General features: G+C 34.3%; 1 long non-coding RNA gene across 1 annotated transcript; it reads right to left on the bottom strand.

Annotated features, from left to right (window-relative positions):
* Positions 1–3,063: 3,063 nt before the first annotated feature.
* LOC133861618 (uncharacterized) lies at positions 3,064–5,155 on the bottom strand. The gene is made up of 3 exons (XR_009899045.1): positions 4,977–5,155; positions 4,022–4,058; positions 3,064–3,216 (listed from the first exon to the last, which is right to left on the bottom strand). It is a non-coding gene; the product is annotated as an uncharacterized LOC133861618 (long non-coding RNA).
* Positions 5,156–11,490: the final 6,335 nt, after the last annotated feature.

The raw sequence follows: 11,490 nt of genomic DNA, 5'->3' as shown, positions 1-11,490 counted from the left end.
CTTATAATGACCCAAGCTTCAAGTCAATCTGTTCGTAGTTATACTTTCTGCAATGGAGAAAATGGAGAGAGAGGGATGTGATATTTTCTATTCAAAGAGAGAGACGAGTATGGAAGACTGGAAGAGTAATGGCATTATTGGGTCCCACGCAGAAAAGTCTTTGCTTGCAAAAAAATGACAAGTTCTAATGCAAATGAGGAAAAGAGAAAATGGGCCTTAAAAACTCATCGTTTTGAACACAGGGGCAATTTGGGAACTCTGGGTCTTAAAATGTCATGTGCAACGCACGTGATCTCCTTTCCGTCCAAAGTGACGGACTAAGTGGACAGAAGGTAAATTTTGCCACTCGTTGCCAGGTTCGGGGGATCATATCAAAATTTTGGTACATTAGGGGATATATTGCCAAACCGTGGATAAATCATGAGGGCAAAGTGTCTTTTTTTTTTTTTGTTCATTCTTTAGGTTGTGTCATGTAAACCCCATCTTTAAGATCCCCATTTAGGAAAGTTGATTTTACACCCATTTGATGTAGCTTCGGGGGGTCATATCAAAATTTTGGTAAATTAGGGGATATATTGCCAAACCGTGGATAAATCATGAGGGCAAAGTGTCTTTTTTTTTTTTTCATTCTTTAGGTTGTGTCATGTAAACCCCATCTTTAAGATCCCCATTTAGGAAAGTTGATTTTACATCCATTTGATGTAGCTCTAGATCAAAATGAACTACTATATCACAATGCGAAATTATCTCCACTCATGGCTTGTGAAAGCAATTTTGGATCATCTTTAGGTCTGACGTCAAAATCAAACTCTTGAGGTATACAACATAATCGCTAGAGATTGTTAATCTCCTTATTTATAGGATTTTCTAAATTCTACTTCTTCTGCATTTTGCAAAGTCTAAGTAGATTCAAACTGAACATATTCTTCATGAGTTGAAAATTTAAAAACTGATTGTAGCTCAAACATCCTTCATATGAAGGAGCCGCAGTCAACTCTCGTGTTTCCTTTAAGTAAAACTTTTGAGGATAAACACTCCCACTAGATTCAACATCCTCTATAAATTTTACATTCAACAACTTTAGGATTATATGAAGGATAATAAAACATAAAAACCTTTTAGAGTTTACTGTATAGCCTATAAATGATCTGCTGGCTGTCCTTGAATCTAATTTCCTTAGGCGGGGATTGTAAATCCCATCTTTAGTAAGGCAACCTCATATGTATAAATAATTTAAATTTGACTTCCATCTATTTCATAAAAGGTGTCTTAAGGACAACCTTAAATGGAATCCTATTTAACATATACACAACGGTCTTCAATGTTTTACTCTATAAGGGTAACAACATATTAGTATTACTAATCATTTTCCTTTTATGTGTACCTACCATAATACTCTTTGCCTATATCAGATCTTATGATCTTTATGTTGCTTCTCTTCTTCTTCCTTATAGGTATTGAAAACATTCAATACCTCATACTTATCATTTAGAAGATAGAAATACATAAACCTTATATGATCATTTACTAAAGGAGATAAAAATTTCTCTGACCATTTAGGCAATGAGTATGAAAAGGTCAACATATTTCAATGTATATGATCTCAAGAATCTCAAAAGGCTCTCTTCGACACCTTTAGTGGTTTTGTTGGTATGCTTTCCCTTATGCAGTTCAAACAAGTACCAAAGTCAGTAAATTATTATTTACCGACTTTTATTTTCTGTATGGAAATATATTTAAATCTCCAAAGCTAAAATAAGAGCATTTTTAAATTCACGAAGACTCCACTTTATGTCAACATCAATATGCAGAAATAATTTTGTTTCAAAAGTTGGGATATAGGTCAATTTTAAATAGGCTTTAAATAGACCCTCAACCAATATTCCACCTATTATAAGAAAAATTTCAAGTTAAAAATAAAATCGAAATTTTTAACAAACCAAACTATAAAATAAATTTCTAAAAGATAATGAAATATAAATAATTTTTGAGGTAAAAAGTATAACTGAATTTAAAAAATAACCTATAGATCCTAACAACCTCCAATTATGAAAAACATGTGTTCTGCATTTGTTGACAATGTGGATTGTTAAACCATAACTAATCCACAACATATTTGAATGAATCACTAAAAAGAGATTCACGACATACTAAATATTTGAGATTATCTTTATTTTAAGTTATTTTCCACACTTCATGCAATCTTTATTTATATGCCCTTAATTTTCCTTATTACAGGAGAAATAGGTATCTTAATTGCCATAATACTTTATTGGCATCTTATTCTCATACTTTAACTGTTAAGCATGATTGCATTTATTAGTCATTCCCTTAACATGAGTAACCATGTGAACACTTTATGAATTCTGTCATATTCTTGAACATACATGGTCAGGAGTTTATTTACTAACCAATTATTCTTATGTTTGCCTCAAGATAAAATTCTATATTTAGAAGAGACAATTCAAAAAAAATGAAATAGACCAATAATGACTCAAAATCTCAATCTTTAGAGACTTAAGCTAAGGTATAATATCCTTCATTCCCATAATGAGATTAGAAATACTCAAATGAAAAAACATATCAATATTTTTCCAGTTAGAAAAATATTACCATAAAGTATTGTGTGATGACCTGTTTTTTATTTTTTATTTTATTATATATATATATACACACACACACACAAACATAAAACGAGTCATTACAGTGACACAACTACTTGTCGCTCAGCCAACATATGGTACATATCCCATAATATGTACCTGGTCAATCAGAGTAACGTCTATTTAATTATGAATAAACATGAATAGCAGAAATCACATCATATACATCTATCACAAAGTAATTACAACAAGAGGGATTTAACACCTATCTGTTTAAGTCTTATCAACATAATATTTACATAACAAGAATGGCTTACAAAGAATAAGTGACACATGCGTCATGCCACGCCCCCGTTTTGGGATATAAGGGGAACGCGAACTTGAGCTATAAAACATCTCTATAATTTAAAACATGTACACAATTTCTCAGGAATAGCGCATGGCTATATTTCATTATACATATATAGTAGTTCTTTAGTTATTACATCATATTTTCAGAAATTCAAAATAAATATGCACAATACAAAAGTTAGGCCGGTCTTTATTGATCTATTGCTCGTAGGGGTAGGGTCTATGCCATCCATAACGAAAAGACTCCGGTCTACAGTGTCATCTGAAAAGATTTGGGGAAAAAAGGGGGTGAGTTCGACAACTCAGTAAGGAAAACACAACAATAATAGTGTAATTTTCTTTTCAGGAATTCTAAATAGAATTCAAATAATTTAGCAAGTAAAGAAACAGTAAATTGACATACAATTATATCAAATATAAAATGGTGCATGAATTATTTATGCTACGTGTAAGTTTTAACCACCCTTGGTCCAATATCCGTTAATTAACCATGAGCGGCGCACGTTTGGCTCGTCTCGAAAGACGACTATGAGCCCATCCTGTTGTCACAGGGGAGAGCCGTACCGGGTTGGAAACTTCCCTAGGTGAAGGCCTCCCCGGCCGGTAGCCCACACTTTAGTCCTTCCGTGTGGTTGCCATGCTACCCACATAACACATAGCACATAACACGTAACACATATATGATCCGGATCGTCTATGACATGGTACCGCGGGGGTAAAACTGTGTGCATATAAAACATGTACTATGAAATCATTAACCTTTGCTCATATGGTGCACATATAACACATATATTATGATATCATCAACCTTTGCTCATATGGTGTACATGTAACACATACTATGATATTTTCATCTTTACTCATATGGTGTATATGTATCAAAAATAAACCAAGTATGATCACATGAGATTTCAATCACATGATATAACAAGAGCATATTTATAATGGTAATATAAAAAGACAAGTAATATTAAAAGAGTTGAAAGAGTTTAGAAAATTCTCGACTTTTTCTTTTGAAAGAGTTTTATTAAAACTTTGCCGGGATTTTGAGATAGTGTTTCCCTTACCTGATATCTTCTGAGCAGTATTTTAGCTACCTTCTACCTAAATAAATTGCAAGAAGAAGTTTTAGAGAAATATTCTGAGATTTGAAGCCTGAAACTTAAACTAAGGTATCCTCTCCTTATTATTAATTTTCTTTCATCGATTAATTAAACACACATATATTATTTTTATAACAGATAAACATAATAGCTCTCCAAATATAAATAATGAGTTTTATGTATCAAAATAAATTAATAAAATAATAACTTTATTTTATTCTTATAAAATTCGGACAGAATAACGGCATTAGTATCAATAACATCTAAAATACTTTAAAATATTAGGGCGACGTAATAGCGTTTTGGTAAAAATATTTCTTTTAACTCGGACATCACAACAGCGTGATTTATTATTTAAATACGCCACTTAAAATTCTCTATTTATAAACAACATAAAACACAAAAACATTGGAGTACTTTTAGACTCATAAAACCATAAGCATTTAAAATACTAATAACTTTAAAATCCTGAAATAGGTAAACAAAGCCAAATAATAAACTTACCAAAATTAAAGTAGTATATTTTGTAAAAGGTAGAAAAGGCTTTTTGTTATTCTTTTCCTTTTATTCAATTTTTTACTCATTATATATATATATATATATTTTGGGACACACGTACGGAGAGAAAAAAAAGTCCTTATTCTTTTGTCTTTTATTACTTTTCTTTCCTTATCTATTGAATGTAGAGAGAAGAGCTTGTTCTTGCAAAGTAAGTGAGTAAAAAAAAGACTTACGAGAGAGAGAATAAGTGGGTCCTTTTCTTGTCTTTCTTTTCTTTATTTTATTGCTTCCTTTTTCCCTTAGTTCGTCTCATTACTTGTTTGTTTCTTCTTCTTATCTTTATCTTACACCACCCAATGCACAAGCAAGAAAAAGAGAGAGTCAGTGAAAGAGAGAGGCAAGAGGGAGTGGCTTCTACCTATTTTCTTCTTTTCTCGGTGGACCGAAGGAGAGTGAGGGGGAGACTTCTATTTTTTTGTTCCTGGAAATTGAGAGAAGAGAGTTGCTGCTGTGTACAGAAATGAACGAACCAGAGAGAGAGAGGAGTTCCAGTTTCTGTAGAGAAACAGTGAAGAAGAAGTGCAAGTGATCGAAAGGGCTGCACCTCAATATATATTAGCTTCAATGGTGGAGATTGCATGGATCATACTCATCCAATGGCTGGGGCTGCAAATTGGGCAGCAAGTTGTGATGAAACATGGCAGATTGGGAGAGCTGCACGTGGCGTTGGGTGACCACAGCGAAGGGATAAGGCAACGTCATATGCTGAGGTCCTCTTTGTATTAAATTAAGGCGTGTAAACTGTTTATCATGTATATGTGGGTTGGGCATCTCGTGAAGGTGAAGGCTGGCTGGGTTTTTAAAACATGTGGGCTGATGTATAATGCTTTATATGGGCTGTGCTAGATTCATGGACTGAATTTATAAAGAAATAAAATGGGCCCACAATTGTTAGAAATCAGTTTTCGTCCATAACAGGGGTATTATTTTGCACGGCTGATTTCGTATCTTTAACGAAATTCAAAAATTATGAAATTCGGAGGGTAGCTAAAAGACTTCGAGACAAGCGTTCTGAATTTTGAATCAACCAAAACGGAGTTCGTTTGATCCTATTTTCATTATTCTAAAATTTAAGGTCCGCTTGAACTTTTATTAAACTAAAACAATAAAGGTTCCTTAGTAAATGAATATTTATTTTCATAAATATTCATATTTAAAAAAATACGGGGTGTTACACGTCATAAGCCATATACCAAACCTATAAAATAATGGACACCCGTGGTCCAACAATGAGGACCCGTCGCTGCGAGATAACATTCCAAGTACACTGCTACAAGACCATCAACTATATCGGAGTACCTACAGCCAAAGAAACATCATCTATACGGATGTGGTTGTGGGGGTTTGCCACATCCGTATAGGTGAAATGATAAGTTCACCATCTCAGTACATAATACCGAGACCTCAGTGATATTAAACTGACTGAGTTTTCGCAAAGAACCAACTTTTTCTTTTTTAGTCTTGCGTACACTATAACAGCTATTAATTTTATAAACTTTTGTTTGAAAAACCTCCATAGCTGATATAGCAAACACCGACTAATACAAAACATTTTAGCATACTATGGAGCTGAGATTATACATAGAAGTTCCGTTATTGGAAACAACTATATACATTCTCACCTACTATAATACTTTTGATTAAGTGGCTTATGCTTACATACACACAAGGGCGTTCACATGCACGTAGACCTTAAGTTGGAAAACAATGGCATTTAAATCATGCAACCATCCGATAGAAATATACATAAGCTCTTTTCCATTGAGACTCTTATGCATACTAATACGTTTAACAAAATTACTCATAGTATAAAAACATCACTCATAAAAACAATGCCATACATGCTCATGCAAGTTTTCCTGTATGGGGCTTGCCTCGAGATAGTGAACTGTATGGGGCTTGGCCTGAGGTAGAGAATTGTATGGGGCTTGCCCCGAGGTAGTGAAAGCTTGCAATCACACCCCCATAGAACTTGTCCCTTTGAGATTACCGTTTCCCGTGGGTTGTAAACCTCACTTCGTTCCATGTTCAGCGTTTATATGCTCATGCTTCATGCCTTAAAACAATACATATCTTTTCCAATTCCATGATCATGCTTTAACACATGCTTTCAATAAGATTCCATAAACAGTTTAACACATCAATTCATCAATCAACATTTACGTAATTTAAATCCCAACCACAGCACACATTCATACCCTTTAAATCAATTCGAACACCTTTCATTCATGCATCAATTTCATAAACATCATTGTTATATTTGAACATAATGGGAAACTACTCAAATCATTCCAAAAGCATATAGTCAACATACAGTTGGTTCGAGTATATAAAACAATATAGTATTTGCATTTCTATAACATATTTAAAAGTAGTTTTCTCAGTGAATAGAATACTCACCTTGACTGCATTGGATTCTTGACTCGAACTTCCACTTGATTCTAATCACTTGGACTCTACATTGGAGAACCAATTGAAGTCTCCAATCCGGACACTATCTTGCAAACACTTATGATGTCAGACTATGCTATTAAACTTTATACTCTATGACACAATTACTACCCGCGTGCTCACACGTCGCATTCTCCGCTTCTAAACCTAGCTGGGCACCTTAAACTATTATTAGGTTTACCATTGGTTCTTAGTTCCTATTGTATCTTGTTTATTAACATAAAACATATTTACTCTTTTTACTAGCTTATTTATTATTGTTGCACCTCATTATCTATGTTAACCATTTTTATAGCATGTTGCTTATTTACTAAGTTAACAATATATTTTTAACTCATATACATGTATATGTGTATATATATATATACACATACAATGCTTAAACCTAATCTGATGATACCCATAAATATCATGTGTACACGGATAGGTGAATTAGGTACTTAGTCACCTTATTATCTATTAAGTCTTGTAGTTTGTTTATAAGTGTATTCGGTCCATATATATATATATATATAGACATACATGTATATGATGCTTATTAATGCCAAGCACAACCCCAATACACTTAGGTATTCCATAATACATGGATATGTGCATTAATCATTTAATTGCGTAACAAAATAAATCGCAACCTATTTATGTGTTTCTATAAGCTTACTAACTTATACTTATCATCTTAATGTTATTTGGGTAATTTAAAACTCTTTGTTCTTCTTGTCTTAACCACTATATTTAATACTCACTCTTTATTAATTACTAACCATCTAGGTAGTTTAGATTATAGGACTTTAATCTTATATAGCATACTAATTTAATAACTCTTATTAGTTTATAACCAACTTAGCTCCTACACTAAATCTAAACTGAAGAAATATAATCTAAAGCGAAATGGACCCGATCTCATCCATAGGCAATACAACCAACAACACTTTCCAAAATCACCAATTTCACATACACATACTCAGTCCTTTTCCAAAGAAGATTCAATAACCTTTAGTCTCTATCCAAACAACATTTGGCCTATACAAGGAATCGCCGAATCTAAACTTCAAACCGCAACCCATAGGCAAACTAACCTCAAGATATTAATAATTTCAATTTCCACCAAAGCCCAACATCAATTTATCAATATTCAATGAGAATCAACTCTCAAATATAACATATATCATCCATTCGGCCTAGCTTAGGGAAATACCCATAAAAACCATACAAATCAAACATCAACTCAAAGACATAGCAAAAGTCCCAAAATTAACTCAAACCATATTCAAATGAACTCCTAACTCCTAAGTGAGATACCAATAGATTTTTACAAAATCACATAGGAATACCCATTTATTCCTATATCATTATCAACTAAACTTTACTCCAACCAATACTTTAAAATCCTACCATACACATTAGAGTCAACTTCTCATTTAGTCATAAAAACCCACATCACCCAACAATCCATAACAAGCCAACCTAACTAAAACTACATTATCCAAAAACTAATCCATTCTAGCAAATCAAATACCCATTCGGCTAGCAATCCATGAAAACCCTCATACATAACCCTAATTTCAGACCCAATTAGAATTCCTACAAAACAATTTTATTTCAAGCTTCAAATCCAATGGGTATAATGAAACTACAAAGAAAAGCTTCAAACCGTATCATTCTAGCCTCCATGGATGAAATCATTTAGCAAACAACTCAAAAACTCAACTACAATCTCACAAAAATCGAAACTCATACCCATATAACCTAAAATTCGAATCTAGGAAAATCCCTAATGACCCACATGATTTTTGTGCTTAATACATAATGGGTAACACGAAATTACAAAAGAAAGCTAAAGATTTTACCTCCTAAAGCCCATGGCCGGAATCTTTCCTCCTTTTCTCTTCTCCTTCTATCTCTTTTTTTTTTTTTTTTTTTTCATGGCAGAATCTCTCTCGGTCCACACTGTTTATGCGCCTGAGAGTGAGGAGGGAGAGGAGAAAGAAAAGGGAAAGGAAAGGAAAAGAAAGGAGAAAGGGAGAAGAGGGAGAGTGTGCGTGAAGGAGAGGGAGAAAGAAAGAAAAAGGGAAAAAAAAAAAAGGAATTTTTTTTTTGAAACAAAGATGCTGATTCGATTCATATAACTGAACAGAAAGAACAAACTAGAGCAAAAGCTCTATACAACCAGAGTCCTAGACTCCGAAACAACAATATTTCTAATACAATCCGGGAAACAGTCTACCCAAACATGTTCATGATCATTCTGGATCCCCAACTGTGCAAGCTGATGAGCAGCAGAATTCCCCCCCCCCCCCCCCCTCTTAACATGACAGAACATCAAAAACTGACACGACCGAAGGACATGCTTAATATCTTCCACAATTTGACCATGCATTTTCCATGAAGGATCCGGATGAGTCAAAGCATTTACCACTTGTAGAGAATCTCCTTCCAAAATGATATTATCTAAACCCCGGTCCCTACAAAATTCTGCTGCTCTTAGAGCAGCCATAGATTCAGCAACCACTGGCTCTCCAAAAGAATCCACCGAACAGCTGACAGCATCAAACACCTTCCCGTTAGAATCCCTAACAAGAAACCCAAAACCCATCTTTCGCTTCTTCGAGTCTAAAGCTGCATCACAGTTTAATTTAAACACCCCAGGGGGTGGAGGTCGCCACTAGCCTGCTACTCTCATATCCTGCCCGGTCCTTATATTCCCCAAAGGCTCACAATTCATAATAGCTGTTCGAAAATCAGTAATAAAAGTAGAGGCTAAAAGAATCACAGAATTTGGATGGGTGAACTCACCCCCATGAACCACAATATTGCGTCGAAACCAAATTCTACGAGCAACCTCAACATGCAATTCCACTTCTTCAAGCGAACATCGATCAAACATATATTGGACCACATCTGAAAAATTATCACCTCCCACATTGCTTTTTTGAATTTTACGATCACAAGCCCCCCAAACATCAGAAGCCGAGGGACAATCCCACAAAATATGGCGAACCGTTTCCAACTCAGTTTGACAAAATAAACATAAAGGATCGAGAGCAATACCTTTCTTCTGTAAATTCGATCGTGTGGGAAGAATATTGTGACAAGCTCTCCAAGTGAACATCTTAACTGGATTAGGTACATTCAGCCCCCAAATCAGATTCCATAACTTCTGTAGATCCCCTTGATAAGAGCTCTCCCCAATCATGGACTCATGACGTTCTACCTCCATATGGTACGCACTACGAACCGTAAAAACACCCGTAGAGGTTCCCCTCCACAACAGCAAATCCGGTTGTCCATATTCTTATTTTCTTTTATTAATATCAAAAGATAAGGAGCTTGTTTGATAATCATTTACAAAATTTTCATTTTCATTTTACTTCTCCCAAAAATATCAAATCAAAAACATTCTTATTTTTTTACACTTTTTACATCACATCAATAATTTTTTATTATTATTCAACCAAAAAAACCCACTACAAAACAAAACTTTTTCAATTTTCTATAAAAACATTCTCAAATTTTATATCACATCAATCATTTCTTACTACTATTCAAATAAATATTCTAATTCACAATCACTTACCAAACAAGCTCCTTGTATCTCTCAAGCCCACTACAAAGTGAGACATGGCATTGGATAATATTCTCTTTTATTTTAAGGCTTTATTTTCTATAAAATTACTGCAGTGCCACACCTAATATTTATTATATCTTTTGTTAATTAATATCTAACCCCATTTTTAATCTAACTACAATTTACTCATACAATTAGTTATTTATTACCAGATTACTCATTAGTAGTATTTGGGGTAATTACCTTTTTCCCTTATGAATTACCAACTTTTGCAAAAAGTCTCCCATGAACTACCAACTTGACCAAAATAAAGCATTCAACTACCAAAGTTACACGTTTTTTCTCATTCCATCAGTCAGAGGTGTTAACTTGGACGGTCAACGCCTCATGTGGGCCTGCAAGGGGACGGTTTCCCGTCCCCGTCCCCTGTATATCGCCTCTCCAATTAATGAGATAAATTTCTACACCTACCAATCCATTATCTTCTTGGATACTAATGAAGTGCTCCTCATCCTATCCTCAATGCCCTCTCCCTACAGAAAGTCTTCAGTGTCCTCGTGTTGCAACCACAAGCACTCACTGATACCATCGTAAGAAACCTGTAGCTTTGATATCATGTAAAAAGTTTATGGGCCCATTGACACTGTCAAAAGATGCTTTGAGAGAGGAAGAGACACCGTGTCTTATAAAGTATCAAGGTTATGTATCTCTTGACAATGTGAGACACTTTAACACGCCCCTTCACGTGTGACAACTTTGGCCAAACACATGTTCAACATCAGAAGGAAAATGCCCATCATCGTCCAAGGAACTTGGCTCTGATACCATGTTAAATTACCACTTGTCTTAAAAGCTT

This window comes from Alnus glutinosa, chromosome 2, assembly GCF_958979055.1.
Source record: "Alnus glutinosa chromosome 2, dhAlnGlut1.1, whole genome shotgun sequence".
Classification (NCBI taxonomy): Eukaryota; Viridiplantae; Streptophyta; class Magnoliopsida; order Fagales; family Betulaceae; genus Alnus; species Alnus glutinosa.
Note: the sequence above shows the minus strand (reverse complement) of the source record. Positions and strands in the feature narration are given on the sequence as shown.